The sequence below is a fragment of the Heptranchias perlo genome, chromosome 5 (assembly GCF_035084215.1).
Source record: "Heptranchias perlo isolate sHepPer1 chromosome 5, sHepPer1.hap1, whole genome shotgun sequence".
In the NCBI taxonomy this organism is placed as follows: Eukaryota; Metazoa; Chordata; class Chondrichthyes; order Hexanchiformes; family Hexanchidae; genus Heptranchias; species Heptranchias perlo.
In genome coordinates, this window is record NC_090329.1 from 62,484,676 (window position 1) to 62,506,116 (window position 21,441).

The window sequence follows — 21,441 nt, forward strand, 5'->3', positions numbered from 1 at the left end:
ACCCACCTGCTCCATGCCAATGGAAATAAGCTTCTGCCTGCCCTTGGGAAGGAGTGCCCAGGCCTCTCCCCCGAAATGATCGGCTCCCAAATAAAGGGTCTGATTCATGATTTTTTTTTAAACTGTTCACGCCATTGTTATGCGCCCTAGTGCAAGCTGGTATGGGTCATCTCACTGCGTGTACTGGCCGACACTACAACACTGGCTCCCCCTCTGGGTCAAGGAATAGGAAGTCCTGGCTAATGGAGTCCCGCCCTCAAATCATCATTTGCCTTGTTAGGGGCAGATGGAAAGGCACTAAGAAAACTCCCGAAAATGGTGGAGACCCAGTTATGCCAGATCGCCACTAATTCCCTGGGAATTCTGCCTATATTCAGAAAGGTAAAAGCCCATGGGATACAGGGAAATGCGATGAATTGGATCCAAAATTGGCTCAGTAACAGGAAACAAAGGGTAAAAGTCGCTGGATGTCTTTGCGAATGGAAATCCGTTTTCAGTGGAGTGCCACAGGGCTCAGTGTTGGGTCCCTTGCTATTTGTGGTATATATTAATGATTTGGACTTGAATGTAGGGGGCATGATTGGCAAATTTGCAGACGACACAAAAATTGGCTGTGTAGTTGATAGTGAAGAGGATAGCTGTGGACTCCAAGAAGATATCATTGGGTTGGTGGAGTGGGCGGAAAAATGGCAAATGGAGTTCAACCCGGAGAAGTGTGAGGTAATACACTTAGGGAGGGCAAACAGTAAAAGGGAATACGCAGTAAACGGGAATATATTGAAAGGGGTAGAGGAAGTGAGAGACCTTGGAGTGCATGTGCACAAGTCCCTGAAGGTGGCAGTACAGGTAGATAAGGTTGTGAAGAAGGCATACGGAATGCTCTCCGTTATTAGCCAAGGTATAGAATACAAAAGCAGGGATGTAATGATGGAACTGTATAAAACGTTGGTAAGGCCACAGCTGGAGTATTGTGTGCAGTTCTGGTCACCACATTACAGGAAGGACGTAATTGCTCTGGAGAGAGTGCAGAGAAGATTTACAAGAATGTTGCCAGGGCTTGAAAATTGCAGCTACGAGGAGAGATTGGATAGGCTGGGGTTGTTTTCCTTGGAGCAGAGGAGGCTGAGGGGAGACTTGATTGAGGCGTATAAAATTATGAAGGGCTTAGATAGAGTAGACAGGAAGTACCTGTTTCCCGTAGCGGAGAGTTCAAGAACTAGAGGACATAGAATTAAGCTGTTTGGCGGAAGGATTAGAGGGGACATGAGGAAAAACCTTTTTACCCAGAGGGTGGTGGGTGTATGGAATTTGCTGCCCGAATTGGTGGTAGAGGCAGGGACCCTCAACTCTTTTAAAAAGTACCTGGACCTGCACCTAAAGTGCTGTAGGCTGCAGGGCTACGGACCGGGTGCTGGGAGGTGGGATTAGAATGGGCACCTGGTTGTTCTTCGAGCCGGTGCGGACATGATGGGCCGAATGGCCCCTTCTGTGCTGAATCTTTTCTATGGTTCTATGGTTCTATATCCCCCAGAGTTACATCAGAAGACCGGAGCAACCCCCAAGGAATTTCAAGGCCAAAATTTACTTCTGTTTCTCACATTAAAAAACACTTTCAGATGTTAGTCTGAGGTACTGTAATAGAAACAAACAAGCATTTCTTACACAATCTATGGCAGAGAGTCAACAGTCAACATGTCTGAATATTACACAATTAAAGTTACTTCATTTGCTCTCAGAGGTGGTCGTCCACACCTGCTTGTTATTATGTTTCAAAAGAGTTTCTGTTCATGTTAAGACAGGAGGGTTCCCATCTCAGGGACCTTGTGCACAACTGTTGGTGTTATTTATATCTGTCACAGGCTTGTAGATTTTATGCCCGGGAGGATCCCTCAGGTATATTTTGTGTTAAATTTATGTCCATGTAACATTGATAGCTTTAGTTTAACTGTCAAAAAATGTCAAATTCCAACATGAAATTTCTGTGGACAGACTTTTGCCGATGATCAGGAATGCACTGCCTGAAAGGGTGGTGGAAGCGGATTCAATAGTAACTTTCAAAAGGGAATGAGCTAAATGCTTGAAAAGGAAACATTTTCAGGGCTATGGGAAAAGAGCAAGGGAATGGGACTAATTGGATAGCTCTTTCAAAGAGCCAACACAGGCACAAAGGGCCAAATGGCCTCCTTCTGTGCTTTGTGATTCTACGATTCTGTGATGTCCTTCAGCCATATACCTATTCTTTTAAGTAACTTGTGTATCTCTCGTGAAATTGCTATTTGAGCTAATTGTTTTTTTAAGAAATTGGCCTCTTCCTGTAACTGCCTCGTTCCTTGACTCCCATTCTAATCTTTTTCGCAGTATTTTTTATTTGTCTGTCTTTCTGTTTCCATCTTTTACCTATATAGTTCTTGCATACCTTGGGGCTGATTTTCATAAGAACATAAGAAATAGGAGCAGGAGTAGGCCATATGAGCCTTCGAGCCTGCTCCGCCATTCAATCAGATCATGGCTGATCTTCGACCTCAACTCCACTTTCCTGTCCAATCCCCATATCCCTTGATTCTCCTAGAGTCCAAAAATCTATCTATCTCAGCCTTGAATATACTCAACGACTGAGCATCCACAGCCCTCTGGGGTAGAGGGTTCCAAAGATTCAAAACCCTCTGAATGAAGAAATTCCTCCTCATCTCAGTCTTAAGTGGCCAACCCTTTATCCTGCGACTATGCCCCCTAGTTCTAGACTCCCCAGCCAGGGGAAACAACCTCTCAGCATCTACCCTGTCAAGCCCCCCTCAGAATCTTATATGTTTCAATGAGGTCATCTCTCATTCTTCTAAACTCCAGAGAGTATAGGCCCATTCTACTCAGCCTCTCCTCATAGGACAATCCTCTCAACCCAGGAATTAATCTAGTGAACCTTCATTGCACCACCTCTCAGGCAAGTATATCCTTCCTTAGATAAGGAGACCAAAGCTTTATGCAGTACTCCAGGTGAGGTCTCACCAAAGCCCTGTACAATTGTAGTAAGAACTCCTTACTCTTGTTCTCCAACCCCCTTGCAATAAAGGCCATTTGCCTTCCTAATTGCTTGTTGTACCTAACATTTTGCATACTAACTTTTTGTGTTTCTTGTATGAGGACACCCAAGTCTCTCTGAACAGCAACATTGAGTAGTTTCTCACCATTTAAAAAATAGTCTGTTTTTCTATTCTTCCTACCAAAGTGAATAACATCACATTTCCCCACATTATATATTCCATCTGCCACCTTCTTGCCCACTCACTTAACTTGTCTATATCCTTTTGCAGGCTCTTTGGGCTCAACTTTAAAACCGATGTCCAGGTGCATTGGGGGCAGAGGGGCAAAGAAAATCAGGATCTTCTTCAGGGGGCAGGAATTCCGGCTCCAACACACTGAAGAACGCGCACGATCCAGAGTCATCTGGGTACGTGCGCCGGTCCCGAACCTGGTAGTGCCGCCGGCAATTAAAGCCGGCGGGACGATATTTAAACCAACAATTCAAGTACTTAAAGTACTTGAAATGTGCTTGAATGTAATTAATTATGCTAGCAAGTGATTTCAACGCTGCTTCAGCGTGTTTCCCATGCTATGTGAAACACAAGCTTTCGGAGGCTTCCTCCTTCGTCAGGTAAATGTTCATTTACCTGACGAAGGAGGAAGCCTCCGAAAGCTTGTGAATTTAAAATAAAATTGCTGGACTATAACTTGGTGTTGTAAAATTGTTTACAATTGTCAACCCCAGTCCATCACCGGCATCTCCACATCATGTGAAACACGCCATGGTGAAGGAGTCGTGTTTCAGCCGACAGCCATTTGGACATTTAAATGCCTGTTTGACCGATGGGGATAAAAGGTGAATTATTGCAGCAGGGCACTCAGTTCTCTCAGACAAACTTTTGGCTGGGAGATCTTTGTGTTTAGACTGAGAATTCTTGGTTTCCACTCAGAATTGATTTGTTTACACATATTTAACAACTTTTCGGACCCCCTCAGACTGACACCATCAGGATGGCGGGGGCGGGGGGTGTCAGGATGGCTGTATTCACCAGTACATCCGAGGACGAGCAACATCACCATCCTCGCCAGGCATGGCGTGCACTTCTGCCACTTGGAGCTCCATAACACAGTGCTGCGCCACAGGCACCTGCACAAAAGCACAGAGGGCAACAACTGAGGGAGCGACGTCGCAGGAAACACTATCTTCATCAGAGGGTCTACAGACCAAGGCTCAGCTTCCTAGACCTCTCTGAGGAGCAGTGCATACAGAGGCTAAGAGTGAGGCCAGGGAGTCACTCATATGTGAACGGTTCTTGTAAGATCAGAAAGTGGGAAAACTCCAGTCCTCACAACACCTGGAAAGATCAGCACCAACACCAACCCACCCCCACCCCACCTCCTACATAAAACAGTCCTGCAAATTTTTTATTCGTTCATGGGATGTGGGCATCGCTGGCAAGGCCAACATTTATTGCCCATCCCTAATTGCCCTTGAGAAGGTGGTGGTGAGCCGCCTTCTTGAACCGCTGCAGTCCACGTGGTGAAGGTTCTCCCACAGTGCTGTTAGGTAGGGAATTCCAGGATTTCGACCCAGTGACAATGAAGGAACGGCGATATATTTCCAAGTCGGGATGGTGTGTGAATTGGAGGGGAACGTGCAGGTGGTGTTGTTCCCATGCACCTGTTGCCCTTGTCCTTCTAGGTGGTAGAGGTCACGGGTTTGGGAGGTGCTGTCGAAGAAGCCTTGGCGAGTTGCTGCAGTGCATCCTGTAGGTGGTACACAGTACAGCCACGGTGTGTGGGTGGTGAAGGAAGTGAATGTTTAGGGTGGTGGAAGGGGTGCCAAACAAGCGGGCTGCTTTGTCCTGGATGGTGCCGAGCTTCTTGAGTGTTGTTGGAGCTACATTCATCCAGGCAAGTGGAGAGTATTCCATCACACTCCTGACTTGTGCCTTGTAGATGGTGGAAAGGCTTTGGGGAGTCAGAAGGTGAATCACTCACCGCAGAATACCCAGCCTCTGACCTGCTCTTGTAGCCATGGTATTTATGTGGCTGGTCCAGTTAAGTTTCTGGTCAATGGTGACCCTCAGGATGTTGATGGTGGGGGATTTGGCGAATACACCCACTGTAAAGTGACCCACTGGGTGGCATCAAGTGTCACCGTTCATGATGAAGCACCTGAAATGGCTCTATCACAAAAACCAGTCAAGAATGGACAAGACGTAGCAGTAGTGGTGAGAATGATAACATTTAATGTGACTTTAACAGAAACCAAATATAAATGAAAAATATGACAGTCTGTCAGACACACCTTGTGCAGACCCTTCGTGATCACAAATCCTTAGTCTTTCTCTTCCTACCGCGTCTAAGTGGTGCATTCCCTGTGGCTTCAGCTGAGGTAGTGGCAGGTTGCTCATGTCCATGGCCGGACTGCTTAAAAGCTTTGGGCCTACACCCTCTGGGTTTTGAAGCCTGCGAGGGCCCCTCCAAAGACTGCTCCACCTGCACCTGTGCAGGGGCGGACTCGGCCACCTGGAGGGTGGGTAATGGGTGAGACATGAGAGCACTTTAAGTGCCGTCCCCATTTCCATGTCCCCTTTCGCCATCATCCCTCTCCTGGGCCGGGCCCACATCACAGCTACCACCCTGCTGGACAACAGTTTGGAGGACATGTGATGCCTTGTAAGGCCACTTCTAAAGTATCTGTCAGCCTGTTTAAGGCGGCAGAATGTTGTTCACCCTGAGTCCATACGGCCGTTGTCAGGGCCTGAATGGACTCATTTGTGAGCAGTGCTTGAAGCTCAACGAAGGCTAGCCTTCCCTCCATCACAGATATTCCTGCACTTATCTGCGACACTATCTCAGACATTTCCGCAGTGACCTGCGACATTATCTCAGTCAGTTGTTCACGTCCCTGCGACCCTATCTCAGAGATTCCCTCACGTACCTGTGCCACCATTCCACTAATGCAGGAATTGGACTCGTCCATCCTCTGGGCTTTTGTGGAGAGTGTGCGTGGCACCTGTTCCACTACCTCGCAAATGTGCTTCTGTCCCTCGATCATTCTCCTTTTAAAGGATGGCCCCTGGGGTTCAGTATCTGCATCCATCTGAGCAGAACCTGGGGAGGAGTGGCCCACCGATGCGGACTCTCCACAGCTGCCCCTGCACCAGTGTCTGCTCATGCTCACTTATGTGTGGTGACTCACCAGGTGCCAACCCAACTAACTGACTACTAGGACCAACCAAGGTGTATCTCCGCTGGTGGATGTGACGGTGCACCCTCAGAGGCCGGTCCTCTGAGGAATTGCCCTTTGCCGTCACTGCGGTCGTTGAATGGCCTGTAAGAGAACAGAAGGCAATATTAAGCATCATCACAGATGTGTCATGTTGCGATGCCAAGCATTGTTAACATCAATTCATGTTGTGTGTGATGAATGTTAAAGTTGTGACACCAGATGTTTGTGGGGTGCCAGTCTCGGCGTCCCCGATGGACAGGCACTCGAGGGTGCTGCTGATCTCCAGGGCCTCCTCCTCCGCATCTGTGAGGACCATTATTTGTTGTGGTCCCCCTCCAGTCCTCGCTCTCTCGCATACATTTTGCACTCTCTTCTCCGAGAAGAGGAGAAAGTACAGACGTGTGAGTGAGTGATGGTGAAGTGGCCAACCGATGAATGAATTGCTTTGGCTGAGGCTGACCGTGAAAGAGGTGCATCAGAGGGTGAGTACGAGATAGAGACATCATATTGGATCAGGATTGGGGTGAGTGGTAGTGGTGGGGTCACAAATGGGGAGGTGAGGAGGTGCTCAGGAAGTTAGGTAAGTTGAGGATGAGCCTTAAGTGGGTGTGAAGAGTGATACAATGGAGTAGTCTTGGCAGTGCAGAATGATGTGAGGGGGGTGGGGGTGATGTGCAGTGTAAGATTCTCAAAATTCACAGATCCCCCAAAACTCAGAGAAAAACCCTAAAAAACCCTGAGTATGGGAAAACTTTGGCCATTGACTGAAATCCTAAGATGGAAGGATAGGTGAGAGGTCACCAGACGAATCCACAACACACACAGTGGAATGTGGGAGAATTACTGCTTCAGACATGTATCTGTTTTAATGTAAAACCTACAGCAGGTGGTCAACACTCAGCACAAATTCGAAAGGCAGTCGGCCATTGAAAGAGGCAACTGCTCCAGACGCGGTGGGGCCATGCCTTTGTTTTAAAGCAAAACCCATCAACACCTAGGACGTTGGATACAAAGGGAAGCCTTGTGTGACAAGCTCTAAAAATCGAAATTAACAATGACCCATCAGGAGAAGCAATTGCAACATGATGAGGGACCATCAAAAAGCCATCAAAGATTCTTAAGGACTTTGTAAGAACTGTTTAAACAGACATGAAGTGTTCTTTTTTTTCAAGTGACGAAGACCATTTGTAAGAGAGGGATATAGAAGTGGAAACTCGAAACCTCTCTCTCTCTCTCTCTCTGGTTCTTGTTGGCTGCTTGTCTGGTTCTGCCTGTCTCTGGAAGGAAGAGCAGCTTCCAGCGAACGACAAGGCGAGGGGACAACAGGAAAAGCAGTTCGACAGGGAAGGTCAGCAGCTCTAGAAGCAGGCCGACACACAAGAAGAAATCAGAGCAACAGCCCCAGTGACCATCAGACACCTCGCGGCAACAAGGGCCTTACGAAACAACCAACTGAATATTACCACCAACCAACCGGGTAATATTGGGCCACCGCGACCAAAGAAAACCAACTCGGGAGAAAACCGAAGATCCGCAAAGTTTCCACTCTACAATCTATTTCTGACTTACCTCTGGGTGAATTACTCTCAAAGATTCGTTTGGTGAGAATTATCTCTGGCCCTTTAGAGTCCAACTTAGCTAGTACAGTGGGATTGGGAGTGGTGAGGTATCTTTCTACTGTAATTTCCCTCGTGTGTACTGAAGTGTTCCCCATTTTATTAGCGTGTTAAGATTGTTGTGTTGTATTTTCTCTCTTGAATAAAGGTCAAAGTTTCTTGCACCAAAACCAGTTGTCTGCTGCACTTTGTCACAACCCCCAAATAAACCCAAGGTCTAGAACCCAGGGAGTGGGAGCGATTCGGACCGCTCAGAAGTCAGAGGTGAAGCTGACACACACCACCACCCCCTACAGAATTGCGACGCAGATGAGACAGTCAGCAGTGCCCGCATTGCGCGCTGGACCCTCCTCCTTTCCCAGATGGATCTGAGGGTGAGGGGCCTTTGCGAGCCGAAACTCGCGGCTAACATGGTATATCCTGGAACAGCCCATCAGTGTTCCATAGAAGGGGTGTGGGAGGTGAACATTGGTCTACGGGCCGGGATACATCCCACAGACCGCGAGATCTATGTAGACAGTTTCAGCATGGTATCCGCTGGTGAACATCTCACGGGATGTGGAGTCTATGACCCATCAGCTAACATTGCCTTGGCGATCAAGCTCTCCAGCACCATGAGCGCCCAGCAGGCTGAACTGTCCGCGGTGGTGTATGTGGTTACCCACCCCGAAATCTTCCCCACCCCATACACGATTTGCTCGGACAGTATGTTCACTTGCAACTCGTGAACTGAATACCTGGCAATCTGGTCCCGTCGTGGATATACCTCCGCCGACGGGAGGCCTTTAACAGTAAAACCCCTGCTGGAGAAAATCCTGGCAGCCGTGGGGGAGAAAGGCGAGGCCTTCATCCACAAAGTGAAGGCCCACTCCTCCACAGAACCCCGCAGCCAGGGCAACCAGCAAGCTGACACGCTGGCCAAGGAGGGTGCCCGCACCGGCATTTTCTGGGACCTTTTGGGTCCGGGCCCGTGGCGGCAGTTAGAGGCAGGGGTGGGACCCAGAGGAGCTTAGGGGTAGCATTAGCCACGGATCTTAAAACAGTCCAAGCCCAGGACCCTGTCCTGAAAACCGTCACTAGCGCAGTGAGCGAGGGTAGGAGGATAGAAGGCCCTTACGGCGCGGCAGCCCTCTCCATAAGAGAGGACATGCTGTTCAGGGAAGGACAGTGGGTAGTACCCCAGCAGCATGGAGGGAGTTCCTTCAACTGGCCCATGAAGGGCCGGGAGCAGGACACCCCGGGCCTGAGCCACCTGACAGCGGGTGGAACAGGCAGGATGGTGGCCAGGACTCAGGGAAGATGTCCGCGAGTTCTGTGCCAGCTGTCTGGTATGTGCTGCTAACAACCCTGACCCCCACAAAAGGAAGGTACCTATGGGACACATCAGGAGGGTAGAGGGACCATGGCAGTCGATCCAGGTTGACCACATTGGGCCCCTACCCACCGCCCAGGGAGGCTATAAGTACTGCCTAGTCCTGGTGGATGTGTTCACGAAGTGGGTAGAAGCCTTCCCCTGTCGAACAGGCACAGCTCTGAGTACAGCCAGGATCCTGGTCAGGGAGGTGTTCTCACGATGGGGGCTACCACAGTACGTGGAGTCCGACCAAGGGAGCCACTTTACCGGGCAGGTCATGCAGAATACCCTTATGATGCTCGGCATAGAGGGGAAATGGCACGTTGCACACAACCCACAGTCCTCAGGGATTGTAGAGAGGATGAACAGAACCTTGAAAGAAAGGCTGAGGAAAGAGACGGTAGACTCACCTAGAAAGTGGGTAGAAGTCTTACCGTTGGTCCTAATGGGGATCCGAGCCAGCCAGTCAAAAAGCACGGGGTATTCCCCACATGAGCTCATGACTGGTAGGGTTATGCGGACCCCCACCCATGTGCTAGCCCCGGTGCTCACGGAGGGTCAGCTCAGAGAGGTGAACCGGGACAGCTTCGTCAGGAATCTGTTTGAACACCTTAAACAGGTTCACTGGCAGGCTGCTAGCAACATGGGAAAACAGCATCGGAGTAACCGACTACTGTTAGAACCCCTTACGCACCACGAGTGGGAGATAGGGGATCAGGTTATGGTTAGGAATTTTGCTCGAGTAGGCAGTCTAGAACCATTATACATGGGGCCCTACAGCATTGTAGATAAGGCAAGCCCCATGGTATACGCCATAAAGCTGCCTCGGCGCACCAAACGGCTCCACATTAACCAATGTAAGTTGTTTAAATCCAAGAGAAGGGAACATCCAGTTGGGGCAAGGTCTGAGGATAAAAATCCTCAGCCTGCAGCAGGAGCAAAATCACAGACTGCACAAGCGGGTGCAGTGGCTTATTTTAAGGGAAGGGCCATCCCACCCACCGTTTGGAACACTCCCCCGCTCATCTGGGACTCAGACGAGGTGGGACCTGAGGGCAGAGAGTTACCTGCCCCGACACAGGTTTAGAAGAGGTACAGCCTGAGGATAGAAATCCCCAGCCAGCGGCAGTGGAGATTCCACAGACCGCACAAGAGGGGACAGTGGCTCGGGTTGAAGACCCACCAGCCAGAAAACCCCAACCAGCCAGAGCCCCTAGAAGGTCCCCACGAACGCCACGGCCAAAGAGACCGTGGTCACCGGCTCCCCAGTTTAAAAGGGCAGCACCTCAAGTCAGGGATTGATCTGAGGACAGAGGTCCCCAGCCAGCAGCCGCAGGCTGCGAGGGACCAAAGGTACAGGACAGGGCGGCCACACCGAAGGGAGTAGTGTGCTGTAGCCCGAACAGGGATTAGCCTGGCCGCCCGGGGACGGGCAGCGGATGTACATAGCTTCTGTTATTTAATTTTGAGATTGTTAAGTTTGGGTGTTTTAGTTAAATTTTATATAAGGTGGTTGGTAGTTTAAGTATTATTGTTTATTTTTCTATGTATGTACCGTATTTTCCAAGTGGTGCAGGGGTGTTGGACCCCCTCCGTGCTTGGATATGAATGTAACTGAATTCTTGCCTGTGTCTGCATCTGAACACTACACCTAAAGGGGAATGTATGTTTTGGGTCTTAGATAGGTAAACTACAGGGGAAGGTTGGCTCTTGAGGATCGAGAATTTTGCTCACCTTTTACCAGTATGATACTTGAAGCAAGGTTAAAGTATCACAGGGGGGAGTGTAAGATTCTCAAAATTCACAGATCCCCCAAAACTCGGAGAAAAACACTAACAAACCCTGAGTATGGGAAAACTTTGGCCATTGACTGAAATCCTAAGATGGAAGCATAGGTGAGAGGTCACCAGACGAATCCACAACACACACATGGTATGTGGGAGAATTACTGCTTCAGACATGTGTCTGTTTTAATGCAAAACCTACAGCAGGTGGTCAACACTCAGCACGAATTCGAAAGGCAGTCGGCCATTGAAAGAGTCAACTGCTCCAGACGTGGTGGGGCCATGCCTTTGTTTTAAAGCAAAACCCATCAACACCTAGGACGTTGGATACAAAGGGAAGCCTTGTGTGACAAGCTTTAAAAATCGGAATTAACAATGACCCATCGGGAGAAGCAATTGCAACATGATGAGGGACCATCAAAAAGCCATCAAAGATTCTTAAGGACTTTGTAAGAACTGTTTAAACAGACATGAAGTGTTCTTTTTTTTCAAGTGACGAAGACCATTTGTAAGAGAGGGATATAGAAGTGGAAACTTGAAACCTCTCTCTCTCTTTCTCTCTCTCCCTGGTTCTTGTTGGCTGCTTGTCTGGTTCTGCCTGTCTCTGGAAGGAAGAGCAGCTTCCAGCGAACGACAAGGCGAGGGGACAACAGGAAAAGCAGTTCGACAGGGAAGGTCAGCAGCTCTAGAAGCAGGCCGACACACAAGAAGAAACCAGAGCAACAGCCCCAGTGACCATCAGACACCTCGCGGCAACAAGGGCCTTACGAAACAACCAACCGAATATTACCACCAACCAACCGGGTAATATTGGGCCACCGCGACCAAAGAAAACCAACTCAGGAGAAAACCAAAGATCCGCAAAGTTTCCACTCTACAATCTATTTCTGACTTACCTCTGGGTGAATTACTGTCAAAGATTTGTTTGGTGAGAATTATCTCTGGCCCTTTAGAGTCCAACTTAGCTAGTACAGTGGGATTGGGAGTGGTGAGGTATCTTTCTACTGTAATTTCCCTCGTGTGTACTGAAGTGTTCCCCATTTTATTAGAGTGTTAAGATTGTTGTGTTGTATTTTCTCTCTTGAATAAAGGTCAAAGTTTCTTGCACCAAAACCAGTTGTCTGCTGCATTTTGTCACAACCCCCAAGTAAGTCCAAGGTCTAGAACCCAGGGAGTGGGAGCGATTCGAACCGCTGATAAGTCAGAGGTGAAGCTGACACACACCACCACCCCCTACAGGAACATGGAATGTAGGAGAATCAGTAAGTGTACTCACTTTTGCTGACCTAGTTAGGTCATTGAAACGCTTCCTGCACTGGACCCAGGTGTGGGAGATGTTGCTGCTGCTGGTGACCTCCTCAGCCCCCTCGAGCCAGGCCTTCTTGGTGGCAGAGGCAGGGCGCTTCCTATTGTCGGCCGGGTAAAATAATTCCCTCCTCCTCCTCACCCCGGCCAGTAGCAGCTGAAGTGAGGCATCTTGGAGCAGCCTTGCCCCTGTGCTGATCCATTGTGTCTTCTTGCTCTTTCCTCCAGCAAAATCCACTGGTGCAAGTGGCCCTTTTATTCCAGACGCTCGAGCTGACAGCCTGTCATGCGGGTGCGCAGTCCACCCACTGCGCAGCTTTCAGACGGTAAACCCGGAAACAAGATTAATGGCCACCAATTAAGTCGCAATCGTGTGGGGAACGGTAAGTTTTTATTATTCGGATTTACCGCGCGCCCATTGACCCCCCCCCCCCCGCTGACATCCCGCTCGCCTTTTAAGATCGAGCCCTTTGTGTCCTCCTCACAGCTTACTTTCCCACCTAGCTTTATATCGTTGGCAAACTTGGATACATAACACTCATTCCTTTCATCTAAGTCATTAAGATAGATTGTAAATAGCTGAGGCCCAAGCACTGATCCTTGCGGTGCCCCACTAGTTACAGCCTGCCAACCTGAAAATGACCTGTTTGTCCCTACTTTCTGTTTTCTGTCCATTAACCAATCCTCTACCCATGCTAACATATTACCCCCCAATCCCATGAGCCCTTACCTTGCATAACAACCTTTTGTGTGACAACTTATCGAATGCCTTTTGAAAATCCAAATATACTACATCCACTGGTTCCCCTTTATCTACCCTGCTAGTTACATCCTCAAAAAACTCTAATAAATTTGTCAAACACGATTTGCCTTTCATAAAACCCTGTTGACTCTGCCTAATCATATTATGACGTTTTAAGTGCCCTGTTACCACGTCCTTAACATTGGATTCCAGCATTTTCCCAACAACTGATGTCAGGCTAACTCAGCCTGTAGTTCCCTGTGTTCTCTCTCCCTCATTTCTTGAATAGCGGGGTTACATTTGCTACCTTCCAATCCACTGGGACCGTTCTAGAATCTAGGGAATTTTGGAAGATCACAACCAATGCATCCACTATCTCTGCAGCCACCTCTTTTAGAACCCTAGGATGTAAGCCATCAGGTCCAGGGGATTTGATTAGCTTTTAGTCCCATTAGTTTCTCATGTACTTTTTCTCTACTGATATTTATTTCTTTAAGTTCCTCACTCTCATTAGGCCTATAAACTACTCCCACCAGTGTTTTCTGCCCCTTGTTATTTCTTATCTCCACCCATACTGATTCTACTTCCTGATCTTTTGAGCCAAGATCCTTTCTCACCACTGTCCTTATGTCATTCTTTATTATTAGGGCTACTCCCCCCCTCCTTTTCCATTCTGCCTGTCTTTTCTAAACGCCCTCTTTGTGCCCTGATTTGGGCGCCAGTGGGGTGGCAGAGTTGGGAAAACTGGCAGTATTCAGGTCTGCTGGATTCCTATTGTTTTGAGGCCATGCTGAATCTTGGACCTGGGGCAGCTGGCTGAAGCTCCCACCCTAAGCAAGTAGAAGCCTCATTAGCTTATGCAAAAAGGGATGAGGAATGGAGCCACACCATATTCCAACACGTGGACGTGTTGGACACCAAGTCCCCGGCACGCCCAGTGAAAACTGGCAGGCATGAGGCCGCGGGAAGGTTTTACAGCTAAGTGCAATCAGCCTTTGAAGGCCCTTCTAGTAATATTTTCCTCCTTTTTTTTCCAGTCGCCATTTTTATTTTTAGTCTTTCATGAGTCTTTATGCTACTTTCCTTTATATTTTTCTTGCCTGAGCTCCCTTTATTGGCACCCAACGGTTTGCCACTAAGGATCCTCCAAGATAACATGTTTTCAGGAGGAACGTTGTAGGGATGTCAGTCAGGTCAGGCTGCCCGAGAGATGCTTTATGCTCTGCCACCAGCACCCACACCCTCACTGTCTGCAGCGATAGGTAACATACCTCAATTTGGTAGGTGCTGTTAGCGGAGGTTTTGCTTCCCAAAAAAGACTCTACTAGTTGATCTCTGGTGACATCACAACGTGATGTGAATACCTGACTAATTCCAATCACAGTGTATCATGTTTACATGGTACTGCATGAAAGAAAGTATGCCAGGGTGATCGACTGCCAGCATTGCCTGTATGGTCGTCCCTCCAAGATGCTACCAAACATATCTGCAGGCCCTGTAAAACCTGCCTGGGAATGACAATGGCAACTTACTTTCTCAAAGTCTTCAGCAGATGTGGCATTTGCTGCAAGAACAACTGCATCTACAATCTAATTGTGGGGGGGTATAATTAATATTGAGGAGGACTGTGACAAAATACAAGAAGGCATTAACAAACTTGCAGAATGAGTGTGTAAATGGCAAATGAATTTCAATACATATAAGTGTGAGGTGGTGCATTTTGGTAGGAATAATAAGAAAGCCACCTACTCCTTGGAAAATAAGAGTCTAAATGAGGTAGATGCACAAAGGGATCTGGGGTACAGATACACAAAACGTTATAAGTAACAACGCAGGTTAACAAAGCCATAAAAAGTGCAAACAAAGCACTGGGGTTTATTTCTAGAGGAGTAGAATTCAAAAGCAGAGAATTTATGATAAACTTGTATAGAACCTTGGTTAGACCACACTTGGAGCACTGTGCACAGTTCTGGTCTCCATATTACAAAAAAGATATAGAAGCACTGGAGAAAGTGCAAAAAAGATTTACAAGGATGATACCAGAACTGAGAGTATACACTTATCAGGAAAGACTGAACATGCTGGGGCTCTTTTCTCTGGAAAAGAGAAGACTGGGAGATGACCTGATAGAGGTCTTTAAAATTATGAAGAGGTTCAATAGGGTAGACATAGAGAAGATGTTTCCAATTGTGGGGGAGTCCAAAATTAGGGGCCATAAATATAAAATAGTCACTAATAAATCCAATAAGGAACTCAGGAGAAACTTCTTTACCCAGAGAGAGGTGAGAATGTGGAACTCGCTACCACATGGAGTGGTCGAGGTGAATAGTATAGATGCATTTAAGGGGAAGCTAGATAAGTACGTGAGGAAGAAAGGAATAGAAGGATATGTTGATAGTGTGAGATGAAGTAAATAGAGTGAGAGGACAATTGTGTGGAGCATAAATACCTGCATAGACCGAATGGCCTGTTTCTGTGCTGTAAATTCTATGTAAAATCAGTAATAGTCAGTTGTGGCCTGAAACTTGCCTGCACTTCCTTGCAGGCACATGACAGTGTTAATCTTTGGAATGGTGCTATGGAATTGCACAGAGGAATACCATCCTCGCAAGTAACTCATGTAGCACCACTTCAAATTCAACAGTCGGCAAAAAGGAGGCCAGGTGCTCAGCTGTGCTGTTACTTGATGAATAATGATTACTTTGGTACAATATTGATCCAGTGGAACCCTTCCCTAGCACAGTTAACTATCCCAGGAGGGGAGGAGAGAAAATTGGTGGGAAAAATTAAATTGTATACTTTAATAGTAAATGTGAAGAGTAGCACAAATTGCAACTACTTCAGCCAGACGTCCTTCAGGATGGTCAGCAACAATGCTAACATTGATCAATAACTTGATGAGCTGCTGAGGACGCTCTGAAGCCAGTCCTTTGCTCTGTTCTCAGATCCCTTTCCATCAGCTGGATGAGTCCTCTGTGTGATTATTTATTTTCTAATGATAAGTGATAGGAAAGAGAGGAGATAATGACCGAGCAACTCTAGAATAACAACGGGCAGAAAGAGCAAAAGGACTCAAAAACCACAGGAAAAGGAAAAGGAACAGGATGATAGGGTGGTGTTCTGCCATTGCATGTTAGAGATGCTGGTGGAGTTCATGATAAATTCTGTGTATTTTCAATACAGTGGTGAATACTCCCCTTTTCGAAAACTTCCATTTTGACACGTTCCACCCAACTTCTAGTGAATTTTTATCTTCATTGTGGTGAAGATGTCAGTTTCAGAAAACTGATTCTTTTTTCACTTTGTACACTTATTTACTTTACTTTTATTTACTCACCAATGCACAGTACAGGCTTCGCCAGAATCTTCATTGTTGCTGGGCCAACATCCTGGGATCCCGACCTAACACCATTGTGGGAGCACCATCACCACAAAGATTCTAGGACAACTAGGGTTGGATAATAAATGCAGTCTTGCCTGTGTGGCCCACATCCCGGTAACAAATTAAAAAAGAATTTATGCCACATTAAAACAACAAATGTAGTGTTGGTGCAAATTTGTTTCACATTCTACCTATGCTGAGAAGTTGTAGTGAAAATCCAGAGTCAGATCTGAGTGAACTCTGGAGCAAAGCAGAGGGAGGGAGTTTCACTTTGCTTTGTTCCAGAGCCAGGTTGGGCCTTGACTCTGGATTTACATTGCAACGTTAGCATCAGTGCAAACCAAAATCACTTTGCACTAATGCTTCCGTTGTAGTATAAATGCAGTTTCACACTAGCAAATGAACATATTATTCAGTTCCCATTTGCCACCATAAACAGAAAGCAAGAAAGACTTGCATTTATATAGTGCCTTCCATGACCTCAGGACATCCAAAGCACTTTACAGTTGCTAAAGTACTTTTTGAAATGTAGTCACTGTTGTAATGTAGGAACCGTGGCAGCCAATTTGCGCACAGCAAGGTCCCACAAACAGCAACGTGTTAATGACCAGATCATCTGTTTTAGTGATATTGGTTGAGGGATAAATATTGGCCAAGACACCAAACAGTGCAAATTTCTAAACTATAAACCAAGAAACCTAGGAGTGAAGTCTAGTACTAATCATAAAATGTCATTGTCTGCTTATATTATTATGTAATGTAAAACCATTTGTTAAGCAATTAAAACAACACCATTTTTCTATCATAAATGCCAAAATTCAAAAATCATTTACCTAACTAAATAGATAAAACCAGATATGTTATAAAAACATTATCCACCAAAATATAGTTTGTGGCGCTTCAGACAGATTGACAGGAAAATTTGTGTCCCAATATATTACAGTATGTCCATGAACAATCTCAGGCCTAAAGTTATTTTTGGTCAATATTTAATCTTAATTGAATTAAAAATCTCTGTGTTTTCTTTCCCAAAGCTTTTATTATTTATTATAATGGTTGCTCTGACATCCAACTTCAATATTTGAGATCTTAATATCAGTCTTCCATGTTTGATGTTCTATTTAGAATAGTACAACGGTTATATTCCATACAAAGTATAAAAATAACTGTTTCAGTTCCTAGGTTGACAGCAAAAATGTGTGGAGACAAATAATGCCCCCCAAATGATCTGTTATTAATTTACTCATTCCTTTGTTATTTTCTTTTAGACATAGAGATAGATTTATATTATCACCGTGGATGATAAATGCAAATATAAATATCAAAATTAAGAATTCAAAAGACTTTCTTGATTCTAAAAATAACAGTGAGGGCTTTGAAGTGTTGACATTGGCATGTTATCTACAAGCTATACTGTAAGACTGAGTTTTCATAAACCATTATGGGAACTTACTATTTTTCACATCCAATATAGCAGACTCAAAAAAGGCAAGAGAGAGGGAAATGCAATGAAAGAACCAAAATGGTCAGGTATAACTTTCTTCCCGTTTTCTCCCCTGTTTTTCCTTTGCTGAAGGGGTTAACTCCCTTACTCAGTACAGTCCACAAGGTGGGAATGCTTTGCAGTACCTCTCCTAGGATACAATTATCTATGGTGAATGCTGGCAGGCTATTCGACTGTAAGGACATGGCAACCAATTACCACTATGGCCAATGGAAAGGCCTTTACTGCCATCCCAGCTGAGATCAGTTAACTCAGCACAGACTGGGGATCAAACTTGGGGTACTCTTAACATGTATAGCTTAAAGACAACAACTTCACCTCTGAGTCATTGGGGAACCACAGTTTCTGAGTGAAGCACTCAATAAATGACTGTAAAATCACGGATATTTATTAATGAATCAAAGTGATATAATCAGATAGCAAATGCATTGACTTATAAAAGAACTCAGACACAAGTTGGTGTATTACAGTAAAACATCATAATTAGAAATCTTTGATGCATCATAAGAAAATCCTGTGATATATGACATTTCACATTCTACTTTTGTTCATTTTTAGGGTTTTTGTTCTTTTTTCACATTTGCAGGCCAATTGCTATTGCATCTCCTCCTGGACTTGGAACAGTTGGTCAACAACAGCAAAAACAACAACTTGCATTTTAAAATAAAGTATCAAGGCTCTTCACAGAGGCGTTATCAAAAAACAAAAAGGATGCCTAGCTAAAGAAGGAGATATTAGAAAGGGTCACCAAAAGTTTGACCAAAGATGTGGGTTTTAAGGAGTGTCTTAAAGGAGGAGAGGAAGGTGCAGAGATGAAGCAGTTTAGAGAAGAAATTCCACAGCATGAGGCTGAAGGAACAGCTGCTAATGGTAGGGCAAAGGGAGAGGGAATGCACAGGAGGCTGGAGTCAGAGCAATGGAGAGTTCTGGGGGGGTTGTAGGGCCGGAGGAGGTTACAGAGATAGAGAGGAGTGAAGCCATGAAGGCATTTAAACACCAGGATGGGAGTTTTAAATTGGAGGCATTGAGGGACTGGGAGACGATGTAGATCAGCAAGAACAGGAGTCATGAATAAGCGAGACATGTTGCGGGTTAGAATATTGGTAGCAGAGTTTTGGGTGAGCTGAAGTTTACAGAGCCTGGAGCCAGGAAAGCATTGGAGGTGAGAAAGGCATGCATACAACTTTCAGCAGCAGATGGGATAAGGCATGGGCAAAGGCAAGCAATGTAATGGAGGTGGAAGTAGGCAGTCAATGTGATAGAGACGATATGGGGTCGAAAGCTCAGCCCAGGGTCAAAATAGGACATCATGTTTGCAAATAGTCTGGTTCAGCCTGAAACAGTGGCAAGGGAGAGGATGCAATCTATGACAAGGGTACAGAGTTTGTGCCGGGGGCTGAAGATGATGGCTTTGGTCTTCCCAGTGTTTGACTGTAAGAAATTGCGGCTTGGGAATCAGGGGAAAACGCTTCTGTGGCTGGAGTCATACCTAACACAAAGGAAGATGGTAGTGGTTGTTGGAGGCCAATCATCTCAGCCCCAGGACATCGCTGCAGGAGTTCCTCAGGGCAGTGTCCTAGGTCCAACCATCTTCAGCTGCTTCATCAATGACCTCCCCTCCATCATAAGGTCTGAAATGGGGATGTTCGCTGATGATTGCACAGTGTTCAGTTCCATTCGCAACCTCTCAGATAATGAAGCAGTCCATGTCCACATGCAGCAAGACCTGGACAATGTCCAGGCTTGGGTTGATAAGTGGCAAGTAACATTCACGCCAGACAAGTGCCAGGCAATGACTATCTCCAACAAGAGAGAGTCTAACCACCTCCCCTTGACATTCAACTGCATTACCATCGCCGAATCCCCCACCATCAACATCCTGGGGGCCACCATTGACCAGAAACTTAACTGGACCAGCCACATAAATACTGTGGCTACAAGAGCAGGTCAGAGGCTGGGTATTCTGTGGTGAGTGACTCACCTCCTGACTCCCCAAAGCCTTTCCACCATTTACAAGGCACAAGTCAGGAGTGCGATGGAATACTCTCCACTTGCCTGGATGAGTGCAGCTCCAACAACACTCAAGAAGCTCGACACCATCCAGGACAAAGCAGCCCGCTCGACTGGCACCCCATCCACCACCCTAAACATTCACTCCCTCCACCACCGGTGCACCATAGCTGCAGTGTGTACCATCTACAAGATGTAATGCAGCAACTCGTCAATGCTTCTTCGACAGCACCTCCCAAACCCACGACCTCTAAGGACAGGGGCAGCAGGCGCAAGGGAACACCACCACCTGCACGTTCCTTTCCAAGTCACACACCATCCTGACTTGGAAATATATCGCCGTTCCTTCATCGTCACTGGGTCAAAATCCTGGAACTCCCTTCCTAACAGCACTGTGGGAGTACCCTCACCACAGGGACAGCAATGGATCAAGAAGGCGGCTCACCACCACTTTCTCAAGGACAATTAGGCAATAAAAATCCAAAACTGGATGTCGGACAAGCATGATGGCGTAGCCACGGGGCCGCATGTAGATGAGGACGAGGAGAGGGCCAAGGATAGATCCTTGGGGGATTCCAGGGGTGACGGTGCTGGGACGGGAAGAGAAGCCATTGCTGGAGTAAATAGGGTAAATTTTGCAAAGTTGGCTTCCCAACAAGGAACCTCATTCAACAAGAAATTGGATTAATTGATGTGGGCGTCAATGCAACCAGTTTTTAGTGCTCCCAATTTTCTGATGTTTAATAAAAATGAAGATGCAAGATGTGGAGCTGCTTTTGGGTGTAATTTCCTTTGGCTGCTATTTTTAGTGCACCTGATAATGAGTTCACGCAAACTCCTGTCTGAGATATTTTAACACACTTAAATTTAAAACCAATGTGTTCAAAATTGGTAAATTATTGCAGGCAGGAATTTAAATGAATGCGTTAACTAGTATGCTAAAATCAAAACTTAAAGGAAATTAAACCAACTATTGATTAAACCCATAGTGAGTGCTATTAATAGAAGAAAAAGTAAAATTAGAGATTCTTTTCAATTGAGAGGATAGGCTTTAACAATTATAAGTAGTTAAAATATATGTTAATGATGAGAATTTTATAGCAAATCGTACATTGCTGGGAAAATAAAGGAAGTCCAAACATGAATCAAATAACCTTACTTTTTGTAATTAATGTCGCTAATTACGGATTTATCTTTTGAAAACTTTTGAGTGATTTGAGTGAAAATTCAGATAGATAGATGGGCAAATGGACTAAAAGACAATCCCAGGAGAGGGTGTGCATTATCAGATTCCTTGTTATTCTTCAAAAAGGGAATCTCTTGATTGGGTAGTTCTTCCCAGTTACTCATTGTCTGGTGATGCTCTGTAACTAAAAAATAGCCGTATTGTATGTAAGTTTTAGCAATTTAGGATTGTTTCATGAACATAGCAGTTGGAACTGCAGCAGAGAACTGAGGAACAAACTCTTAAAATGCTTTCATATTAGA